At 33.5% G+C, this 26,177-nt stretch overlaps 1 protein-coding gene across 2 annotated transcripts in view; it reads left to right on the forward strand.

Moving 5' to 3' along the window:
• LOC138710214 (beta-1,4-glucuronyltransferase 1-like) overlaps positions 1-26,177 on the forward strand; it is a 622,862-nt gene that overhangs the window by 52,525 nt on the left and 544,160 nt on the right. Inside the window, exon 2 of one of the 2 annotated variants that reach the window (XM_069840870.1) lies at positions 22,676-22,914. The gene's annotated coding sequence lies outside the window, so the exon portion shown is untranslated. The remainder of the gene's footprint in view (positions 1-22,675; positions 22,915-26,177) is intronic. The other variant, XM_069840871.1, reaches the window with a different exon arrangement.

The raw sequence follows: 26,177 nt of genomic DNA on the forward strand, positions 1-26,177 counted from the left end.
ATAAGTTATATATGAAAAGCCGTGTGGCTACAGTATCTAGCACAGCCTTGGCGAAAATGTGACTCACGAGCACATTGTGGCTCGCAATGATAGCCGTGCATTTCTCTTGCTTTCTACCTCCCACAACCCCCCCCCCCCTCTCACTCACTGGAGTCAAACTCCGTTCCATTTGTATTAGTCTCTGATCTGCGAGTGGCATATCGTCGCAATGTCTCTCTCGAATACATGTACAGTATGGTCATACATCTACAAAAACGAAATTTTCAAGTAGGATGGGAGGACGCATTTTTTTTATGCCAATATGATGAGAATATTAAATGTGTGATTTGTTCACAAGTATTACGAGGAAAACGGTTGTATAACATAAAACGGTATTATACTACATATTACTGATGAAACATTAAAAGGTTAAGTGTTATTATTATTATTATTATTATTATTATTATTATCATTATTATTATTATTATTATTATTATTATTATTATTATTATTATCATCTTTGTACGTCGATCCTTTTTCAGCAGATGTACGAATAATGCGGGTAGATCTTCAATTTAAACTCACAGATTTACAATGTGATGTTAAATGAAAGCTAGATGTAAGGACTTGACAAATGTAGAACTTTTCAAATCTTTTCCAAAAAATAAATATCCGAAGCTTCGTTCTTTCGCTTTCCATAGGTGCTATACACGTTGCAAGTTACACAGTGGCTCGGCGCACGATGACATTTTCGCCACGGCCGATCTAGCATAATAAACTTATTAAATCTTAAGTTTATTAATTTTCGCACAGTGCCATTTCTATAGATCGGTGGCTAATACAAATTATAAAGGTGACAAAGAAAAAATCAGAATACCGTCATCGTCTGGATGTTGCACCAGACAGAGAATTCAACTTTCTTCGATTTTCCCCAACTTCAAAGAAATTTGTCAGACGAGGTAACAGCAACATTATTCATGATAGAAATTACAAAACATTATTTTTATAGCTGTGCCTGCAGTTACTAAAATTTTAGAAATACTAGTAATATACAGCAGTATATACAGTTTTCTTATATAATTCGTACTTAGTATAATTTACTTTCTAAATCGAGCGTCAAAACACAGGAGTCAATAATACATTGTAAGGTGTTAGACCAGAAGGAAAGCTCTACTGTTTTTATGAACTAATGGCTATGCATGGTAATTAATGTATTGTCGATGTTAAATAGGGATATTCAGTTGATATGAACCTTTCAAGATTATCAAACATACTGCTTACAAGAGCATTCGGTGTGTTATATCCTTTTAAGACCCTAAAGAAAATGCCATGTGTTGTTATCTACACGAAGTCTTTCATAATATTAATTGGGAATCCCCGAACTTTTTTTATAATTCGAAAGTGTTCCGTGAGAAAAAGTTTGGATATCCTGTATTATATTATATTATATTATATTATATTATATTATATTATATTATATTATATTATATTATATTATATTATGTATAGGAAATAATCACCATTTGCGAGGAAATACCAGCATTAATATCGTACTCTCTACGCATAATCGAGAGTGTTTAGAATGTTTAGATGGAGTTCATTTGTACCGGTTTATCATTGCCATCCAAACTTTTCTCCTTTTCTTGTCTCTCTGCCCTTGAGGTATCCGATAAAGATGTAAACCTTTTTCTTGCCTTGTGTAACATCCATATGCACAACACTGCGGTAGCATAAGAAAACTAATAAATTAATTAAATAGTAGTGTTCTTCTTAGTTTAAAGACAGTAAAATTCCGCAGTGTTGTGCATATGGATGTTACACAAGGCAAGAGAAAGGTGTACATCTTTATCGGATACCTCAAGGGCAGAGAGACAAGAAAAGAAGAAAAGTTTGGGTGGCAATGATAAACCGGTACAAGAGTCCAGAGAAGCGCGCGAGGTCACGTGAACCAATCAGAGCGTCGGATTGTCGGTAAGCGGCAGGGAAAACAGTTGCGGTACTCTATCTATATAGAGCTCTAGCTTCGTCTGAAGGCGCCCTTACTACATTTTTAGTTGAGACTTCAAAACTAAAGGCATAAAAGCAAAGTCGGGCTTTCAAAGAATTTTCTTAAGATTTGAGGACATTACTTTTGAGAGACGAAACAAAACTTCAAACCAGGAAAAAGAAAAATAGCTAGAAAAAGCGATAGCCATCTTGTTTTCGAATTTGCAAGAATTGATTGGTACTGAACAGCTGCAAATTCGCAGAAATCTTTAAGTCTCTCCACGCGAACTGTAGAGATATGAAAATGTAAAACAAAATCTTCCAGATAATTATTACTTTACGTCAAGTCACTCGCACTCTGAATGCTGTTGTGAAGAATGTGCGCAACACAACCCAGACCTAAAATATTTCTATTTAAATTAAACTTTATTTTTCTGAAAACGTTATTGCTGCTTCCTCGATTAATTCTGCCAAAATTTGTATTCGTATTATTACCAGAAAGGACGACTTTATCTGTTAATTTTATATTTGCTGAAAACTTCCAAAATTACATTTGTGAAAATATTTGAAGTTTTCTCTTTCACATTAATAAATTGCAACGTTTTCTCATTTTTCCTATATGTGGCACAAAATAAGGTACAAGCATAGTAAGTAACTACATGTGTACTCTTGATTCGAACTGTCTATCATTACAGACACAATTCGTGCTTTTTTCAACTCGCGAACAACTTCTGCGTGGCGTATGGTGCTAAGACATTAACAACAAATCCCTTGTTTTCTGACGAGAGCATGAGAATTTCTTTTTGGCGAACAATTTCCGAACGATTTCCGACGAGACGTCAACGCATTAAAGCTATGATTGTACTTGACAGTGTGGAAAGGAAACGTACCCTCTCTCGCTGCTAACATGTAAGAGTCGCTGTCAGGTTTAATGGGTACAAAAAACTTATTGATAGACTTCAAATATGATCTGCAATATCTGACCGTCCCCAAGTGCATCACGGTGCTGGGTGGGCCCCATGCACTGGTCGAAATTTTATGAGAAAATTTCTTCCCTCATGAGCCATGAGGACTCGAACCAGTCTGCATTCTGTAATGCGAGTCCTAGGCATGAAGTCTTAGACCAGACGGCATGGCGCGGGAATTCAATTCTCCACAAGTTGTCCACAAGAATCTTTCAACATCACAAGATCAACAATGTATTTAATTATAGAGTGATTTGTTGATTGCTGCGGAATTGCCTACAATAATTCGCCGACAACAGTGCACTGTCTGCATATTATCACTTATCAGATTGCAATAAATAAAATATCACTCTAATATGTTTCAATGTCAGTTTTTCTTCTGTATTCCATTTTTTCTTATTTTCCTTGTTTTTAATCTCGATTAAAGCACTTGAATGCGTAAAAAAATGCTTTTAAATGCTCTAATAGTAGAAATATACATTTATCCATGCTATTAATAAATATGTAACCAAACTTTTTCTGGTAATTTTCGATTTTTTTTTAAGAATAATTGGTGTTAACATGTATAATTAACCATCCTGAGACCAAAAATCGGGTTTTTGAAATTTTTGTTTGTATGTCTGTCTGGATGTTTGTTACCTTTTCACGCGATAATGGTTGAACCGATTTACATGAAAATTCGAATATAAATTAAGTTCCTTTTATAACTTAGATTTTAGGCAATATGGCATTCAAAATACTTTCTTTAAAAGGGGGATTATAAGGGGGCCTGAATTAAATAAATTGAAATATCTCGCTTTTTATTGATTTTCGTGGAAAACGTTACATAACAGAAGTTTCTTTAAAAATGGTTTCCGATAAGTGGCTATAATGAAATGAAAATAAATGACTCCGTGTATTTAAGACGGCCTTGCACACAACAAACGAAGAACATTCTTCATTTAACACTATTTTTATATGGATATAATTATTTTATTCTATGACTAGCCGTACCCGTGCGCTCCGCTGCACCCGTTAGAATTAAATATAAAGTAATTACATAATTAAAATAGGACATTTGATCCAGGGAACATTCGTGTTTGATATAAGGATAAATCGTTTATTATGTTACTTAATTTAAATTGTATTTGCATAATTAAAATGCAATCATTTTGATCCAGAGACCACTCATTTGGTCATAAAAATTATTTTAGGAAATACAGGAAACGAATGTACAGAATAGCCTATCAAGTTTTCTGTGCATCAGAAGCTATTTTAATCTTACCTGTCCTCGATTCACTCAGGAGTTACTGTAATAACATTATAGCATTATGTCCATCTAGAGAAACTACACTTTCCAATGGTGAAATAATAATTAATTATACAAATCGGTTAATTTAGCTTCCGATATCACTTTATACAAACACAGAAACATTATCTGTAGGCTATCTTTCATAGCTTTCGATTGTTGCTGTCCAAGGCCTCTTATAGATGAAGTCATTTGTTTTTTAATTCATTACACGGCCTTAGATGGCAGTTATTTTAATTTTAAAACTCATTTATCTCATTAAATATCAGTCCTATCAAACCTTTTCAAGGAATAAAACTTATCGGAAATTATTTTTAAAGAAACTTTTGTTATGTAACATGTTTCACAAAAATCAATAATAAGCGAGATATTTCGATTTATTTAATTCAGGCCCCCTTATAACCCCTCTTTTAAATAATGTATTTTGAATGCCAGATAGCCTAAAATCTAAGTTACAACGAACTTAATTTATATTCCAATTTTCACCGAAATCCGTTCAGCCATTATCGCGTGAAAAGGTAACAAACATACAGAGAGACAGACAGACAGACAGACAGACAGACATACATACAAACAAAAATTAAAAGAAAGCGATTTTCGGTTTCAGGGTGATTAATTATATATGTTAGGACCAATTATTTTTGGAAAATCGAAAATTACCAGAAACATTTCGGCTACAGATTTATTATTAGTATAGATGGGAATATATAAATTTATATAGTAAACTAGCCGTACCCGTGCGCTCCGCTGCACCCGTTAGAAATAAATATAAAGTAATTACATAATTAAAATAGGACATTTGATCCAGGGAACATTCGTGTTTGATAGAAGGTTAAATCGTTTAATATGTTACTTAATTTAAATTGCATCCAAATAATTAAAATGCGATCATTTTGGTCCAGAGACACTCATTTGGTGCAATGACAATTCCTTTAACATGTTTCTTAATTTTTATTACATGCAACCATAGTTTAATGAAGATTGACATCATTTATATTTAATGTGTATATTTTATTTTACTTGTTATAGGTTTCCATTGAATTATGGTAATAACTTAATTTTAACCCTTGTTTTCTATGTATTCGGTAAATGGCGCTTGGCCCACTATGGTTCTGAACCCTTCAAATAACTTAAATTATATTATATATTATTACATATTATATTATATTATATTATATTATATCAGAAGTTACTGTAATAACATTATAGCATTATGTCCATCTAGAGAAACTACACTTTCCAATGGTAAAATAATAATTAATTATACAAATCGGTTAATTTAGCTTCCGATATTACTTCATACAAACACAGAAACATTCTCTGTAGGCTATCTTTCATAGCTTTCGATTGTTGCTGTCCAAGGCCCCTTATAGACGAAGTCATTTGTTTTTTAATTCATTATTCGGCCTTAGATGGCAGTTATTTTAATTTTAAAACTCATTTATCTCATTAAATATCAGTCCTATCAAAATTTTTCAAGGAACAAAACTTATCGAAAATTATGTTTAAAGATACTTTTGTTATGTAACATTTTTCACAAAAATCAATAATAAGCGAGATATTTCGATTTATTTAATTCAGACCTCCTTATAACCCCCCTTTTAAATGTATTTTGAATGCCAGATAGCCTAAAATCTGAGTTACAACGAACTTAATTTATATTCCAATTTTCATTGAAATCCGTTCAGACATTATCGCGTGAAAAGGTAACAAACATACAGACAGACAGACAGACAGACAGACATACAAACAAAAATATCAAAAAAGCGATTTTCGGTTTCAGGGTGGTTAATTATATATGTTAGGACCAATTTTTTTGGAAAATCGAAAATAACCAGAAAAATTTCGGCTACAGATTTATTATTAGTATAGATGTTTATCAATATTAATATACAGAGAATGTTTGTGTGTTTTTATGAAGTATTCTCAGGAGCTACTTAACCGATTTGGATAATTTCTTCACTATTTGAAAGTGTAATTTCTCTAGATGGACATAATACTATAATGCCATTACGGTAACTCCTGAGTGAATCGAGGATTGAGATAAGATTAAAATATAAGAAAACTTGATACAGTATTCAGTCGCAACATTGTAGTCTATTATTTGATTATTTAAACTTTATTTGGTCCACATAAACTACTCTAATTTTATACACTTTAGTTTCTTTTTGTCCACGGAACATAATAATGTTTTTAAGAGTTTTGTCGTAAAAATGAGTATTTTTACTGGATCGAAAATGCAGCACGTATATGCAAAAATGCGTATTTTACCGTTGAGGTCACTGGAACTGAGTTATCTTAAAAAGTGTCACGAAATGGCGTTCTTGCGCTCATAATTTACCCATATTCGTTACCTGTGTTTCTTAAAATGATATTTATATACAACAATCATTTTCATTTCTTATTTACATAAACAATTATTATGCATAACTGCAAGTTGGCTTAAACGGTAGAGTTTGAGACCTGCATTCGGGCGGTCACGGGTTCAAACTCTGTGGCCAACCAATCTGACTGGGGGTTTTCATGGTTTCCCTTAGTCATAAAGGCAAATGCTAAATTGGAAATTTACATGCCATGATTCATCATCGCCCCCATTACCAATACGATAAATATTAATCAAAATCTATAATCAGTTACATGAACACAAACCATCTACAACACACTACAGAAACAGGAACTCAACAAGAGTAAAAACGGCCTACTGGTAAAGCCACACATTCTAAACACACGCTATGATCACAGATGTTAAAGCGTATGTATATAAACTTAACTAAGTAAAAAGATGCACAGTGAAGCCAACATGAAAAAATTATCTTCGTACACATTCTATATTTGAAGAGGTTTATTCAAAGATGCATAAAAAATAATTTAGAAAAATGTTAAGCGAATTATCCTAGCACCAAAAACGGATGTTCCCTGAACCAAATGAGCCTATTTAAATTATTTCCTTATAATAACAATTAAGAAACATGTTAAAGCAATTATCCTTGCACCAATTGAGTGCTCTCAACAGGGATATTTCCTGGACCAATTGTCCTATTTTAATTATATAATTACTTTATATTTATTTCTAACAAGTACAGCGAAGCACACGGGTGCGACTAGTCTCTTAAATAAGCATTTATATGCACTATGACATCTTGACCTTTGGTTGCAAATAACTTGAAACGTATTTGTATAATGATAGTAGGCTATATAATTTCCAACTAAGAAATGAAACATGCAAATATGTTAAAATCTACCCTCTAGTTATTACTTATATGAATACATGGCGAATATAACAGTCAGTGTCACCAATAGTACATAAATATACCCGCATTATAAAATTAAAAATTTCATCTCCCTTTATTCATTAAGAAGAAAATTACTATATTTAATGGGAAACCGCTGATACTATCAATTATGAGAATAATTTATACTTAATCTATATCAATATTTTCCTAAATACTTTTTTACTTGTCCTAATAATAGAGTCACTATTGAGAACTAGCGGAACTGTTTAAAAGTTTATCAATTTATTATATCTTTGGTTGTGACTTTTTCCGTGGTTAGAAAGTTAGCTTATACGATCAGATACTTCTCTAAAGGTAAGGTAAAATGTGCATATGAATATGTAGGTATCCTATTTCAAACAGTTTTCAAGATATAACTGTTGAAATGTACAGTTGTTAATCGATTGATAAGAAAGAGGAATTAGGTACTGTTCCAATACCAAATCACAAATTTCTTATAGTTTATGCATTCATAGTTTGGGAGTCTTATTTTTTTTTATCTATTTCCCCCCTTCGTCTTAATCTCCGCATACGATCCATATATCTCGTGTTATCTTTTGTCTGATATATACACGATGTAACGTGAAAAGTGGGCAAAAATATTCTGTCACGTGTATGAAATATCATATGATGAGATATAATAGGTTAATACCTTATCTTTACAAAGTTTTTACATTGGGATATGGAATTTAATCCTGTTAATACTTAATATTTACAAGGTGTTTACAGTGGAATATCGGAATTTCCTTCTCTTAATACTTAATCTTTACAAGGTGTTTTCCTGTGGTTGGAAAGCTAGCTTACACAATCAGAAAATTGTTACGCCGGATATATCTTTGAACGCAAGTGTACGATGATGTTTTTAATAAATTGAGTAATATATTATCATTAATAGTTTTTTAATTAATTAAACAAACGTGCGATAATTTTGGTATAATTACAAGTTAATTGACAACTAACTTACAAGCAAACATTGTCCTGCGAGCAGATAAAAATCTGTATTTTTTCTTCCACGATGTTAATAATGTCAAACAAGTACTTATACAAATATTGGCCACTCAAGCGGTATTACGAGAACCGTCCAGAAAGTAAGTTTCCCTGGGGCCATTTACAGATAGAAAGCACAATTTCAAAGACAGATTTATTGGAACAGATACAGCAATTGTTGGTTATTTTTTCACATGTTTCCCACCGGAATTGAGACATTTGTAATACCATGGAATCAACAGAAAGGTGCAGACGGCTATCACACTCTGGTTCTGATCCCGGGCGGCAGACTTCTACGATAGGGATACAAAAGTTGATCCCATGGTGTGAAAAATGTCTCATTTCCGGTGGAGAATGTGTTGAAAAATAGCCCAAAAATTGCTGTATCTATTCTAAAAAATATTTCCAAGAAATTGTGTTTTCTTTCCCTAAATGGCTCCAGAGAAGCTTACTTTCTGGGCTGCCCTCGTAATTGCGCTCAAGTAGCCAAAATTTGTATAAACACTTGTTTTGACGTTATTAACATGGTGAAAAAAAAAACTTTTATCTTTCCCCATGAAAATGTTTGCTTGTTAGTTTTTCGTTCCAGATTATGCCACGTAGGCTACGGGACATTGCATGTGAAATCGGACAGCAAAAAGTCTTACAACTGTGTAATTTCTCGAAAAAAAATATATACAGAGGGGTAGGAGATACTTTATTGTGTGAAGTCCGCGTTTAAATTCATTACTTTTCTGTTTTAAAGAGTTAAATTTATCGTACTTCCGTAAAAATCTCCAGTTTCAAAGGGCATAAACTTGAAACGACTCATGACAGACATTCAAACAAAAGTTCATATGTATTATAGCTAAGAGTACGATTTTCATAACTACGCATGTACCATATATTTTATATAAATATTTAATAGGGGCGTAAGTAGCTAGGCTAAATCGATATTTGATAGACTTCCCGAAGTTACATAAAAATATCCACTGATAGCTTTCTCGCTGAAGAAATTATATCAATTTTAGTTTCGGCATTAGGTAAAGAGGTGCTCCTGTAAAAAATAAATTCCCTTAAATTATATTAGCTACGAGAAAGTCCCGACGGTGCGCGCTCGCTTCGCTCCGTACGCGTGACTAAACAGAAATGTTCCAGAACTGCTAGCAGAACAGCAGATGAGTCTGTCGAAGTGTGTGTGCTGTACTTAAGAGCGAGTCCATGTGAAATGTGACGGAAAATTATGAAAATTTACCTAACAGTTTGTGATTGTCATTTTATTCGTTATACAATTAGAATAGAGACAGAAAGATGTTTTTGCGAAATATGACATCCCTAGATGTACGGTAATAGGTTCCTTACAAAAATTCGTCATATGTATCATACATGATGAAAATTACATTCTTTATACAGCCATAGTTGCCGAACGCTTTAAAATTGAAATTTAACCAAAATGTGTTTTGAAACCCAACAGTTCTGACTGGGATCAAGAGAGGGATTTCAACTATACCAACCTAAATAAGCTTGACTTATGTGCTGATGGCTTGCAAGACAGATATAAAGGAACTTAATTTTCGGGTACGAAATATATTATTTCTATGCTTGTATGCCTTGAATAAAAAATCTGAAAACTGCATTAATTGCAATTTTGCCATAGGCCTGTCTTTAGTTTTCATTTTATTTGTGGAAAAACATTAAAATATGAATAAAATCGTGTGTATCCTATTCTCATACAACAATAAATATGTTTTACAGATTAGTATGATCGGGAAAATAACAGTTTGATATGAGAAATTTCAATTATAAAGCGTTCAGCAGCTACTGTATGTCTGCAAAAAGAACGTAATTTTCGTCATGTATAGGTCATTAATTATCTCGTGAAACCAAATGGTTGCGTGCGTCGTAGCATGTAGTAAGAACCTGATGGTCAGCTCGCTTGCTATGAGTAGTAGCGAGGGAGGGAAGCTTCTCGGTCCATATTCTTCTTCCCCTGATGCTCAGGTAACTTTTACGAGATACCGAATGTTCTATACGGTACATTTGACGAATTTTTGTAAGAAACTCATTACATCCAGGGATGTCATATTTCGCAAAAGCATCCATCTGTCTCTAAACTAATAATTGTATAACAAATAAAATGACAATTACAAACTGTTAGGTAAATTTTCATAATTGAGGACGTCACTCTAACAACGGCTTATAGCGCCATACGCCCTTTTTAGGACGATTACTTTTCTTCATCTGCAGATGTTCTTTTATCAGTTGACGAAAAATGGTTTCAATCCTAGTTAAATAGATGAAACAAAACAACAGAATGATGTGACGCACCACGATTTCTCAAGTGATTAGTTGGCGCAGGTTCTATTTTGTGTATTACTTGGCTTAGTGAGTGGTTGTGTGTGTGCAAGTGTAAAGCCATGGAAAGCAGCAAAACTTCTGTAGTTTTACGTCTTTTAATGTACATCTGCATAATAGAGATTCTAAGAGCTACATGTATATAGCTATACATTTTTGTAAACGGAAGGGAGAAAGAGCGCTGATTCTGTTATTTAATTTATGCACCTAACTCTAGTGAATTTCATGAAATCTCATCCTTTCAATAATATTGTGGTGTTCTTAGATGGTGCAGGGGAACAAAATAAAGATTTAAAACTTCTATCATTTATCTCATGGTTTTCCAAAGAATATAATGTGAAAATTTTGCATATATTTTCAGTAAGAGGGCATAAATACTCGCAATGTGACAGAAATTTTGGACAATACAGCACGAAGATTAAGAAAATATCAAATGTTGAGACTGCTAAAGAGTATCTTGCAGTTATTTCGTCTTGTCGCGAGATGCCACAACCATTCACCGTGTTATCGGACACCTTCTTTTTGAAAGACTGGTCTGAAGTACTGGGTATTTATTTTCTGAAAAATAAATAAGCAATCTGTATTTCAAATCCAGAAATAGGCCTACCGTCAAATGCTTTGTGAGCCTTCAGGAAAGGTAACAACTTCTAAGAACTACTCTAATGTGTTCAGTGAGTTTACATTTTGGAAGAGAGATTATGAAGTCAATGAAGTGAGGAATCTAATCCCTCCTTTAATGAAACGTGTTCCCCTTAATCGAGCTAAAGAAAGGGATATCAAAGATTTATTTCTCTTCTTGAATGGAGAAGCAAGAAGTTAGTACGAAGATGTACTGGAAGAAGCAAAAGTAGCAAGCCTTGCGGTTGTATCCGAAGATGAAACGTCTGATTCATGCTAGAGACCAAACGTGAGTTTGCTAAGTGATTCCATTTTTTTGTAATAATTTCATATCATTAGTAGGATTAACAGTGACTATTATCTCATTTGGAACTTTACAAATAAAGATGTATGTTAAGTTTATTTATTTCTATTGAATTCGAATATGAACATGCATGTGTAATTTTTGTATATTTAGGAGTAAAAGTCAATTAAGTTCTCATTTATTACAGTTTAGCTCAGTAGGCTATACTTATAATAATTCACTCAAATTTATTAAAATTCATATGACTTACATGAAATTAAAACATTCACCTTAAAACGGGCGTATGTAGAGCTGAAAAGAAACATGTTTTATATCCCCCTTTCGTACTTTTTATTTATTTCCCTGTTCTTGTTATAGTTTCAGTCATAATATGTAAAGAATCTATATCACTTCATATACGGAAATTGGTATATACATACATACAGAAAGTCAATTAACTTTTAAATTCAATTATCTCGGAATACCATTTTCAGTTATACGCCCTTGTTAGGGTGACGTCCTCAATTTTCCGTCCGATTTCACATGAACTCGCCGTTAAGTACAGCACACACACTTGGACAAACTCATGTGCTGTTCTGCTAGCGGTTCTGGACCATTTTTGCTTACGTCACGCGTACAGAGCGAAGCCGGATTTAGGTATAGTGCCGCTCCCTGGGCAGTGTTAAAATTTGACTTGAAAATTGTAAAGATTTCCTTCGCACTTTCTTCATAGAGAAAGCATTGGTGATGTCTTCAAAGTCGATCTGACGAAGCACATCAGACTCGTTGCAAAGAAACATATTCAAACTTATCCTTTGTTGAAATAAAATTGATTTGTGAAAGGCAGGCTGTAGTTTATTTTTAAGCATTGATTGTGTTGGTGGCATAATTGTTATGAGTATTTCTTACTTCGATAGGAAGTATAAAGTAGTATAAATTGAAAAATAAACTCCAACTCTTTGCGAAATAAACTTTTCATTTGGAACTATATAGTGCACATGCTGGAAAGTGATTAAATAATACACTCAGGGACAAAAAAAACCGGACACTTTAATATTTGCTGGTATTTTGCAAAATATTATCTTCTCATACAATATTATGGTAGCCATCTGTTGTTATGGAGACGTGTATACATTGTTGATTGTTTTTTGTTTTATAAACAAGCCATTACAACCAAATATTCCAATTTTGCTTTCGTAGTCTCAGCTATAACAATTTTGTCTCAACCATTTTGTGCTTCATTATCGTTATCATTCGTTATTTCTTTATTTTTACATTTTGTGAGTTTAAGTGGGGTTGTAACATTTGTCTTAAAACAAAATGCGACCTGAAGATGTGGCTCGAGCTGTAGTCCTTTACGATAATGGACGCAGTGTACGTTACATTGCAAATGTTATGAATATGGCTAGAAGCACAACCCATGATAACCCATGATGCCATAAAACGGTATAGAGAGACCCTAGAATATCCCAGAAGACCAGGTTCGGGTCGTCCAAGAGCTACAAATCCAAATGAAGACAGATATATGGTGTTGAGAGTTCTTAGGGAGCGCAACCTGCCAGCTACTAGTGTAGCCCAGCAATTTGTTAACATGCATGGACGCCCAATTTCGGCCAAAACAGTTAGAAGGAGGTTGAAAGAAAGTGGACTGATATCAAGTAGACCTGCAACTGGTCCCAGACTTCTCAGGATGCATCGAGTTGAATGACTGCGTTTTGCAAATGATCACAAGGATTGGAGAAATGGACAGTGGACCTGTGTTCTGTTCACCGATGAGTCCCGTTTCAATCTGTGCTCACCTGATGGACGTGAAAGAGTTTGGAGAAGGAGGGGAGAACGATTTTCACAGTGTTGCATTTCCGAAAATGTGCCATATGGAGGTGGTGGAGTGATGGTTTGGGCAAGAGTGTGTACGGATGCTCGTACAGAGTTGGTTTTTGTTGAAAATGGAAGACTAACAGCTGATAGGTATATAAATGAATGTTTGGCTGATCATGTTGTGCCATTTGGCCAATTTGTAGGCGATAATTTTGTTTTAATGCATGATAATGCACGGCCGCATATTGCCCATGCGGTCGGAGATTATCTCCAAGAAGTGGGAATCCATGTTCTTCCATGGCCAGCAAGGAGTCCAGACATGAACCCAATTGAACACGTGTGGGACATGCTGGGACGGCGTGTTAAGAATAGACGACCGAGACCAGAATCGTTACAAGAGTTGAGGCGAGCACTTGGCGAAGAATGGGAACTTATTCCTCAAGAAGACATTGCTAACCAAATTGAGAGCATGCCAAGACGTATGGATGCAGTTATTCAAGCCAGAGGGGGTAATACCCGTTACTAAAAAGAGTTTTTAATGTTTAAGGCACCATAAAATGAAAAAACAGTTAGACCAAACGATGCCATAGTTATACGCCCTTTGTAATTTTTTGTAAATTTTCTTATCAGAGATTTTTATTTTTTTCAAATGTTGTCGTATAAGGTGCTAAATGGAACATTATTTTGTTTAAATGGGTTTTGTTTCATTTTGAAATAATTGGCAACAAAATACAAGCAAATATAGAAGTGTCCGGTTTTTTTTGTCCCTGAGTGTATTAATGACGATATAGTATTATTGCAAATGTAACTGAGAGTTGTGGTTACTATTCATAGCGATAAATAATAACCACTCATCAAATTTGATTTTCAACAATGCATTCTTGTTTATATAAGCAGTTAAATTTAAGCAATTTCATAGTATAATAACGTAATACCGTCATTACAATCCATATAACTATTACGATAAATTTAACTCTTTAAAACAAGAAAAGTAATGAACTTAAAAGAGAACGGACTTCACACAATAAAGTATCTCCTACCCCTTTATACATATAGCCTATATATATATATATATATATATATATATATATATATATATATATATATATATATATATATATGAGGATATAATATATATATATATATTTTTTTTTTCGAGAAATTACACAGTTGTAAGTTTTCTCTGTCCGATTTCACATGGAATGTCCTGTACACAAATTAAGGATTGGTGAAAGAGAAATAAGTGTCTGATTTGGTATCTGTCCCAGATTTTAATGGAAAATATTTTAAATTTACAAAATAAGCTTTACCAAGAACTTAAGTAATTGGCTGACATTCTTTTTTTTTTATTCCGTTAGCCATACTTAAAATTTCTAAATGCCTACAAACCTGTTTATTCTGTTCTAGGATACATACACCAGGGCGATTTCTTCGGGCATGCTATGCTTGCTGCGCAAGCCCAATAATTTCGTAGAATGTGTATTTCTCAAAATGGGATTACGTACATTAAAATTTATTTTGATTTTTGTAATAATGTCTAGGCATAATACCATCCGCAGGTTGCGTATCGCAAGATCGCAACGCTTGCTCGTTTCTCGGAGCTACAGGAAAGACGTAGAAACAGCGAGAATATGATGCGCGCGCAAGTGCCTTCCTCCTAATCCGTCGCAGTCGCACATGCTTCTGTTATATCGTCGCTTAAGAACCAATATCGCGTAACTGACAAAATGTAAATTTTACAAGAGAAGGAAAAAACCGAATAAAAACCATAAAAATAACTCAATAGTCTTGAAAAGTGGTGTATGGCTATGAAATAGCTTAACTAATTTGTAACTAAATGAAAATGGATGATCATGGCCATAGACATTTGGCCATGTCACTTACGCGGTATTGGAACTCTGCCGTTGACTACATTTTGTTAGTTACGCGGTATTGTGAGACAACTTTAGCAGCTTCAACACACATGTTGACTAGCGTTTTCTTTGCGTTAAAATTGTCTTCTGGAAATATTATTCGTGCTCTTGTATATGTTAATGTGTTATCTGAATTGTTGTCCTACCATCTGACTTGAGGTCAAGGTCGGTAGGCTGTAGCTTGAGTCAGCACTAGATTACGTTCCAGACAATGATTGCTGCATTCTTACAGTCAATCAAATGCTGAAACTATGGGAAAGGAAAAACGAAGACACATTTCAATGTTTATTGTAATAATAATAATAATAATAATAATAATAATAATAATAATGACAATCTGATAACAGTTACTTTATTTTCACACTACGTATTTGAATAGATAAGTACCTATAATTGTTACTAAAACGTTGCTGACAAATATAATTTTATAATAAAATGATGATAAATATTATTATTATCATTATTATTATTATTAACATTATTATTATTTACAATGGACTTGACTTGCTAATAATGAATAGAAAATCATATAAAAATGTAATAATGATAACAATAATTTTTCAGGCACAATATTTGTTAAACACAATAAAGAAATAATTATAGGCCTACACTGGAATCATAAAAAGTAATCCTTGACTAACCCTATTATGGAATGCTATCATAAAAACTATGGCAGTCTCTTGGAATAACATTCTTCAATTACTGCAGATGATTCCATTTTGACTCATTAATCTTCAGCCCATCATTGTACAGTTTTGGAAAAACGACATTCCTGGAGAGCTTCTTAGGGCGCCCAGGCATCTCTTGCAAGTCATCATTGAAATTGCACTTGAAGAGTATTATACCATCAGGGCAATACTGAATGACTCTCAAGTCAGTGACCGTAGAGTCATTGTTATTCCTCCCAGGTCGAATAAAGTCGTACAACCACAAATGTTTAGTCGCAAAGTTGGTGAAGAAGTTATGAGTCAGATAATGGACTTCATTCTTCCTAGCCTCTTAGAAATCAAAGCATACTGGCTAGGAAGTGTTATTTCACGCCCTTTCAGTTTACTTTCAATAGAACTATGGCCGGAATCGCATTCCATTTGCGAATGTCCTTTTTCCAAAAAATTCTGTGTTATTGTAACACCAGTATTAATGGCTAATCTTAATAAGGCATTTTCCATTACTTCGTTTCTATTCTGGTAATTACAACCATCAGAATACAGAATAACTGGGAGTAGACGATCTTTCAGTTGCTTGGTTAACGTAGGTTATCCTACACGCATGATGCAAAAGTTGACGCCACTAGATCAGATTGTCTCATCAAACTAGTAGCATACTGCTTCCTGAGTGGCCAGGTTGTACATTGTAAAATTATGCACAGCTAATTTTCTTTTATAATACATGGAACTAGCCTGCACAAATGGTGCCATCTTAACTGCTTGAAGATCCATTGTATAAATTATACAAAATTTTTTCTGCCCATTTTCTTTGTCTTTATATTTTTCATTTCTTGCCAATTCTTTCCTTTCATTATGAGTTTTCCATTCTTCTTCTTTGATATTTCCGGCTTTATAGCTGCAGCAAACATTACATTGAACCTTCTTGGGCCTAAGGCAGCGGTGGAGAAAATGTCATCGTGCGCCGAGCCACTGTGTAACCTGCAACGTGCATAGCACCTATGGAGGGAGGCGGACACCCGAAGGGGAAGGGGAAGGGGAAAAGTAGGCAACTGTCTGACTTATTAACGGATTTTCATTTTCCTTACGTCAAGCACTTAAATATAATTTTATACAGTACAAGGCTACAAACTATGTTTAGTACGTGCAACAAAGAAAGAAATGAACAATAAATGAACAATAGCACAACCTAAAATTAACGGTCTTCAGAATGTCTCTGCGACAAAGTTTCAAAATCAGGAATTATGTCACTTACTGCCAGTCGTAGTTGATCACGAACGTATTTGTCTGTCAGTCGTGATCTAAATTTGGTTTTTACTATTTTAATTGTTGAAAATAATTTTTCACAAACGTAAGTTGTAGCGAACATGGCTTCAACAGAGCAAGGGAAAGAACGAAGCTTCGGATATTTATTTTTTGGCAAAGATTTGAAAGTTCATTTGTCAAGTCCTTACATCTAGCTTTCATTTGACATCACATAGTAAATCAGTGAGTTCAAATTGAAGAGCTAACCGCATTTTTCGTACATCTGCTGGAAAAGGGTCGACGTACAGAGATGATGATAATGATGATGATGATGATGATAACAACAACAACACTTAACCTTTTAATGTTTTACCAGTAACATGTAGTATAATGCCGTTTTATGTTATACAACCGTTTTCCTCGTAATACTTGTGAACAAATCATACATTTAATATTCTCATCATATTGACAGCAAAAAATGCGTCCTCCCATCCTACTTGAAACTTTCGTACATGGTTTCGAGAGAGACATACGCCACTCGCAGGTCAGAGACAAATACAAATGGAAGGGAGTTTGACTCCAGTGAGTGAGAGGGTGGGGTTTAGCTATCACTGCGAGCCGTAATGTCTCGCGAGTCACGTTCTCGCCACGGCTGGCCTAAAGAGACTGAGGTTAGACTCCTGGAACAAACTGTCGAAAGTATGTCGGCTTAGGTTACTGTCACCACATTTTTCTTAGTAAAGCTCATATAATTGTGACTGTGACTGCACAATCAGTTCTAGATACAATCTTGTGGACGTTCGTCTACGATAATGTGACGGTAATTTAGGCAGGCTACTGAAGAAAGAAGTAAGAAATTCTTTCGAATGCTTTGTTTTTTTCTGTGATTTTGCACGAGAACTTGACTCATTTTTTACAGAAGGGACGCCATCAGTACTATTAGCTAACCAATATCGCACAGTCCATTCTTTAATTCCCAGTGTACACAGAAACATATTTTTGCTAACCTGAATTTTTTTCTCATGTTTTTCTCTTTGTTAATGTTCACAGAAGTTTCTCCCGTCTTGAATGCAGACATAGCACAGATAGGATTTTGTTCTCGCTAAACTGACCGTCGTCCGATTCATTTCTTTTCTTGTGTCTGTAGGCTTATATAATAATAAAATAATAAATATCCTATATTTCAGTGAATGAACTTGTAGTAAGATTCTGCGGGAATTCAGCTCAACTAACATTCAATTGACATTAGTGAAATAATTCTATTATATTTACCTTTTAACTAATTGAAACTGAACACTTCTTTAATCTTCTCAGAATATCACACTGTTGATACAATTTTACAAGGCAGTAACGAGAACCAGCTTCCGTACTGATGGCGCGCAGGGAGTAGACATAACAGCCTATCTGTTGTCAGATACGCGGTATTTCCTACAGACTTCTCGTGACTTCAGATACGCGGTATTGTACCTCCTCCTTCGCACGCAGGCCATTCATGCAATCAAATTCTCGCGCTTGTCAATGCATGCAGATGGCAGTGGAAGTACCATCTGTGCAAAAAACAGTTTTGACCAAAAATGTCAGTTACGCGGTATTGTTTCTTAAGCGACGACATGCTGTATGAAGCTCTGGTCCGAGAGCTACACCAACGCGACTATTTAACGTTACACAGATAGCAGCAGTGTTGCCGCCAATTCAGCGGTTTTCCCGCTAAATCTAGCGTTTTTCGGCGTTAGTTTAGTGGGTAAAATTTATGAAACTTGTATTGCTGATCTTGGGATTTAGCGGGTATTTTTAGCACTCACAGCGGCAAAATAATATAATTTTACATTGACAATATAGCAATTTAGCGGCTTCTGCAAGGCTTCACAGCGGATGTTTAAGAATCAAGTTGGCAACACTGATTGGCAGCAGTTTTTACCAGTGAATGTGCTGTGATTTGCGAGTGTAATGTAATTTTATGAGCGGAATGCATATGTTAGCTGCTGCGTGTATTATTAGTTCTTAAACGTTACTTTGAAGTGTTGCAATGAGTTCGGAAATGTGTGTTATTGAAACTCTATTATCAAATCCATTTTCCCGGAGGACTATTCAAGAGAAGACCGACATTATAAAGAACGGCAGACCATGTCCAAAGCTCCCAGATTTAAAAAGACAGCATAAGGAGAAAAATAGAGAATATGTGCGCTCGTTCAGTACATCTCAATACAACAATACGCTTTGGTTGGCAGGATCGAAAAAACTGAATAAACTGTTTTGTTGGCCGTGTTTGTTATTTTCTACAGATAACGGTGTATGGTGTAAAAGTGGCTTTGACAATTTAAATACTTTAACATTGTCTATTACAAGACACGAAAAGTCTGCAAACCATGAATTATATCCTCCCATCTTCCCCCATCAATAAAAGAGCAAGCCTAACTTTCGTGACCAGCATTCGCCCCTGCATACATCAACCTATAGTTGAGATAATTTGATTTTATAAGGCCTTAAAAGCAATATTACTTCAATAATAAACATTATACCAAAATTTCTCCATCCATGGGGTAAATTAAGTATAGTTAAACTTAAAATAACATTTTATTAATATTACAACTTCCAGAGTGCTGAGAGTATGGTACTGGTATACTATAATATAATTCATACATGATTATGATATAAGATGTATGTGCACTTGTGCAGAGACCAGAAGTACAGTAGCGTGCAAATTAATCCGAACACGACATATTTTTACATTTTCTGTCATTGTTGGCCTCACAGCTGCTCATACCGCTTTAATTGACATCTGTAGTACGTGTAATTCCATTGTTGAAGGTCTGTCGTTATTATTTTTTTTATAATATGTGACATTTTGCCTGTCGTTTTGTACTTATAAGCATTTCAGTTGTGTTGAAGACTTAATACTGCATTCCTGTGTACATTCTGTCGTCTTCACAAATGGATACAACTCCACGAAAACGGTCCAAAGTTATAACATTAGCAGAGCATTCTTCTATGACACAGAGGCAAATTGCTGCAGAATGTCACATCGGTTTGGCTACTGTTAATTCGATCATAAAAGGATACAGGGAGACTGGATCCATCACACCCCAGAAAAAAGGAAACTGTGGCCGGAAAAGGAAGACTTCACCTGCAGATGATCGTTTAATTGTCAGGAAAAGTAAATTAAATCCTAGACTAACTGCTGTCGACTTAACCCGCGAGTTAATGGCTACCACTGGGGCGAATATTCACGTCACAACAGTGCGGCGTAGGCTTTTGGAAGCTGGACGAAGGGCTCGTAGGCCTATTAAGAAGCAACTGCTAACCCCTGTTATGTGCAAAAAACGCTTAATGCGGGCAAAATTACATCAACATTGGACAGTGAATGACTGGAAGAATGTACTTTTTTCCGATGAGTCTCATTTCGAGGTCCACGGCCACCGTGTTTCTTACGTACGGAAAGGATCCGAAAAAGTAAATGCAGCTCATCTCCAACAAGCACCCAAATACCCCCCTAAAGTAATGTTTTGGGGTTTTACACATGAAGGGCCTGGAGCATTAATACCTATCAAGGGAATGATGAATTCTGACAAATATATTCACTTATTGGAAACCAGAATCGTACCCCAGCTGCAAAAATCATTTCCGGATGGCAGAGGTGTGTTTCAACAAGACCTGGCACCATGCCATACGTCTCGAAAAACTACAGAATTCTTCAACAAGAAGAATATTCAGGTACTCCCCTGGCCAGGCAACTCACCCGACATCAACGCTATTGAGAACTTGTGGTCAATTTGCAAAAGAAGAATGCAAAAAATGGATTGTTCTACAAAGGAGAAGATGATTTCTGCCCTCATTGGTGTATGGTTTCGCGATGAAGAAATGAAGAATATTTGTGGGAAATTAGTGGAATCCATGCCAAATCGTCTCAGAGCTGTTATTAGGAACAAGGGAGGCCACATAGATTACTGAGGTATGTCTTAGATCCTTTTTTTTTATCCCGTTTGAGTATTTTTGCATAAGTAATTACGTTGTTCGGATTAATCTGCACGCTACTGTATGGTATAATATATCTGCATTTCTGCCCTAACTGTAACCTGCAGATTTTTCAGTATTTTTCCTCATTTCAGTGATTTCTTATTAAGTGTAGAATTATATTGAACTTTAAAAATAAAACAACTAAGTTTTCAGAAATCAGAATAAGAAAAGTACAACATACTTGAAAATGCAATAGAATCATTCTAGAAGGTCACAGTGCTAACATATAAAAAACTGGCTGGAAAATTTTATCATGATAGCAGGCTATAAACTTAAGGGATTTATAGAGTGAGAACAGTGAAAAAATTTGAAAAATTTTTATTGTCTGAATCGGTGGAGTATATTTTCTGTATATATTTTCAGTACAGTATATATATATATATATATATATATATATATATATATATGTAACATACACAGTAGGTGTTTTTAGTGCAGGATGTAACTACAAAGAACATGTTATCTTAAGAACCGTTTGTCTGCTTTCATTCAAATGTTGCATATTTGGCCTTTGTAATAATCTCTAGAGATTGGACCACAATGGTTAAATTTGAATGAAAAATGAGCAATTTTCTAGTAAAAATACATTGAAAAAGAAACAACATTTTTCAAATACTAATTTAAAAATCTATACATTTAGTATAGAGTTAGTTGTGATGATCACTGAGGACCAATCGTTAGATTATGATCTGAGATTTAAGGAAAAAAAAGTAAATGGCTATTATTTTGTCCGTTCAGGTTAATTTTTTTTCTTGAAAAATTAAAACTTTCAAACATATTCATGATTACTAGATGTGTTATGTATCACATTTAAGCTAAAATCATGTACAATGAGTGTGCAAAATTTGAAGAAAATACGTGAAGTGGTACCTAGTCAAGTTATTTAATACTTTGTAAAGGTACAACCGTCACTGTATGAAACCCCTTAAAACATGCCGTTTTTAATGCCCAGATTATCTCAATTCACCTTATAGTTTTTTTTGGAAAAATAATTATTTCGGAAAATTATTTTAAAAGTTCATTTTACATTTATTCTGAAATGCACCTTCGAATACAACATGTCATAAAGAATGGTATAAGCCCATTTAATTTTTGACAAAGTTTTGCAAATATGTCTATGAAGGTGCATTTTTTTTTTTTAAGAGATCGAAATGAAAGGATAATAAAGTTTTCTATATGAAGTCTTTGAACTATGTGATGCATGTTCCTAACTGATGTAGGCCTATTCTGAAAATTATTGCATTATTGAACATTAACGAAACAAACAGTTGCTGTATGTAATTAAGAATAGAGTAAAAGGGAAAGTAGTTTCCTTGATTTCAGGTAGATCATGTCAACCGCAATGAAGAAAGATTCGTCCTTAACCCCAGGGAAGGCTCGTAGAGTTGATTTACGTCGGCAGACGGAAAGGTCTTGTCCACATTAAATCCCTGTCACTTTCGCAGGGGAAGAGCCGGGCTCATAAGACGCAGTATAACCGGACTCTTCCACCTCCGCTCCCTCGCCTCGGAGGTTTGGGTCCAGACCACGAAGATTCCAAGGAAAAGGTAATGTCACATGCAAAACTGATCTCATTAAAGGAAATTGAAATTAAATTCATAGTTACTGTCTCATAAGTAATGTCGGTTTTGGAACAAAAGTTTAGTTGGTGTATGTTATGTGACAAAGAAATTAATCTAATCTTCAAAATAAAGGCCATTAGATTCTTTGATCTTGAGCCACCTTTCAGCGAGAACTTTTTTTATCCCGCGACGGTATCACTTGGTGATACTTATTTATTAACTTATTTATTTATATATTTATTTACTTATTTATTTATTTATTTATTTACTTATTTACTTATTTATTTATTCATTTATTTATTTCACTATTTTTTCATTTATTTATTTATTTAATCATTTATTTCTTCATTCCTATATTCATTAATTTATTCAATTATTTACTGATTTATTCATTTATTTATTATTTATTTATTTATTCATTTATTTAATTATTTATTTATTATTTATTTATTCATTTATTTAATTATTTATTTATTTATTTATTTGGTTATTTGTTTATTTATTTATGTACTTATTTGTTTATTTGTCAGTATGTTTATTTATTTACTTGTTTGTTCATTATTTATTTATTTCTCTGTTTGCTTGTTTGTCTGTTTGTTCGTTCGTTCATTTATTTATTTATGTATTAATTAATTAATTAATTTAATTACTCCATACTCACTCACTCATTTATTTATTCATTTATTTAATCATTTATTTCTTCATTCCTATACTCATTAATTTATTTCATTATTTATTTATTTATTTATTTATTTATTCATTTATTTAATTATTTAATTAATTATTTATTTATTTATTTATTTATTTAAGTATTCATTTGGTTATTTATTTATTTATTAGTTTATTTATTTATTTTTTATTTATTTATTTAATCATTTATTTCTTCATTCCTATATTCGTTAATATATTCAATTATTTATTTATTTATTTATTCATTTATTTAATTAATTATTTATTTAAGTATTTATTTGGTTATTTGTTTATTTATTTGTTTATTTCATAGTTTATTTATTTATTTTTTATTTATTTAGTTATTTACTTATTTATTTATTTGCTTGCTTATTTATTTATTTATTTACGCACTCACTTACTCACTCACTCATTTATTTATTTATATATATTTATTATTTATTTATTTATTCAATTATTCATTTAATCATCTATTTATTTATTTTTAATATTTTATTTATTTATATATTTATTTGTTAATTTATTTATTTACTTATTTATTTATTTGTTTATTTATTTGCTTATTTATTTATTTGTTTGTTTATTTGTTAATTTATTTATTTACTTATTTATTTATTTGTTTATTTGTTTTTTGTTTGTTTATTTGTTTATTTATTTAATATTTATTTATTTATTTTTATTTATTTATTTGCGTATTTGTTTTCTGATTTATTTGTTTATTTGTTTGTTAATTCGTTTATTTATTTGTTTGTTTATTTATTTACTTATTTATTTATTTGTTTATTTCTTTATTTATTTATTTACTTATTTGTTTATTTATTTATTTATTTGTTATTTATTTATTATTTATTTATTTGTTCCTTTTTAGTCCGTTTGTTCACTTATTTATTTATTTATTTATTTAGTTGCAGTGCGTTGCAATGTTAAATAACAGCATTGACCTCCGGTCATATAGCTATCACTCACTTATCAACATAAAATTTGTATATATATATATATATATATATATATATATATATATATTCTTAGGTTATTTTACGACGCTGTATCAACATCTAAGGTTATTTAGCGTCTGAATGAGATGAACGTGCTAATGACGGTGAAATGAGTCCGGGTTCCAGCACCGAAAGTTACCCAGCACTTGCTCATATTGGGTTGAGGGAAAACCCCGGAAAAAACCTCAACCAGGTAACTTGCCCAGACAGGGATTCGAACCCGGGCCACCTGGTTTCACGGCCAGACGCTCTGACCGTTACTCCCAGGTGTGGACTAAAATATATATATATATATATATATATATATATATATATACATATATAGGTAGACCTTCTTATATTATATGCACATATACATTTTAAAATTTATTTTACATGTTTTTGAACTTATTTATCTCCCTCATTCGTTTTTCTCTTTCTTTCCAAAGGTGTGTTCCTAAGGAATTTAATGTTTGTTCATGTGTAATTCTTGATAGTGTACAGTGTATCTGCTGCGGCGAGAATTAATGTTGATATAGCAGAGCGCAACTAGAACGCTATGACCACACTGGTAGAAAATGTGGCTGGGGTAGAAGCGGTACGAAGGCAATTGCTCTGAGGAGCTACAGTTCTGCAGGTCTAGGTTAGTCAGCCAGTGTGGATTTGGAATGCGCCTAGTTAAAGGGTCAACGCAATAGATCTTATAAAATGCAGTGATGGGTCGTAGTGCTCCCGTCCCTAAATTCAAATTCAATTCAATTCAAGGTTGGCACAACACTATAACTTTACTGACCTTGCAACCCTGGCTGCGTGTCAGTCATTCTCTTCTCTGCCTATCTCACACCTACACTGTGTTTAGTGAATGTTAACTTGTGCCGGTTCCGCTGAAAAATGACTCTTGTTGACTCACTTTAATTTTACTTCTCTTTTCACTTTTATTTTTCCAATTTTACTACAACAACCTTTACTATTTTATTTTCTTGCGGCGCACCAGCGGATCGTTCGCGGCACACAGGTTGAAAATGGAATTGATTAGTATCAGGGTACTTTATGAAACAAAATTTTTCGTTGTTCACGTACTTACGAGTGAACACAGACTTTTTCTTCTGTGTGCCGATAGATTTTCCCTCCTCTTTCTTCTCCTGAAGATCTTTCTATGACTTGAGGTGGTTGCATCACTAGTTTTGTTTCTCAATAACACCTTCAGTACGAAATGTCTTACTCCAAAATTAAGCAAAGTCACTATTCTTTTATTCACATAAATATTTAAATCTATATGCCTATTCATTTTACAAAATCACAACTGTCTTCTAGTGGCGTGATAGAGAAGGTCTGATGGCCTAAACTCCGCCAGATTAAATAAATAGACACAAGGGTTTTGAAAGAAGCACCCAGACACTGTAATGCAAACTTGCGAAAAGACTATTAAGTATAACTATTCGAGAACCGGTTACAGACTGCCTTAATTTTCAATTTAAGTGAAAACATTTTGTTTATACTTCCAGCTAATTGGTCACTGACATCTGCAAAATGATGTTTTTTAGTTCAATTTTGAGAACAGAGAATTCAGCGCCCATTGTTGTA

The sequence above is a fragment of the Periplaneta americana genome, chromosome 12 (assembly GCF_040183065.1).
Source record: "Periplaneta americana isolate PAMFEO1 chromosome 12, P.americana_PAMFEO1_priV1, whole genome shotgun sequence".
Classification (NCBI taxonomy): Eukaryota; Metazoa; Arthropoda; class Insecta; order Blattodea; family Blattidae; genus Periplaneta; species Periplaneta americana.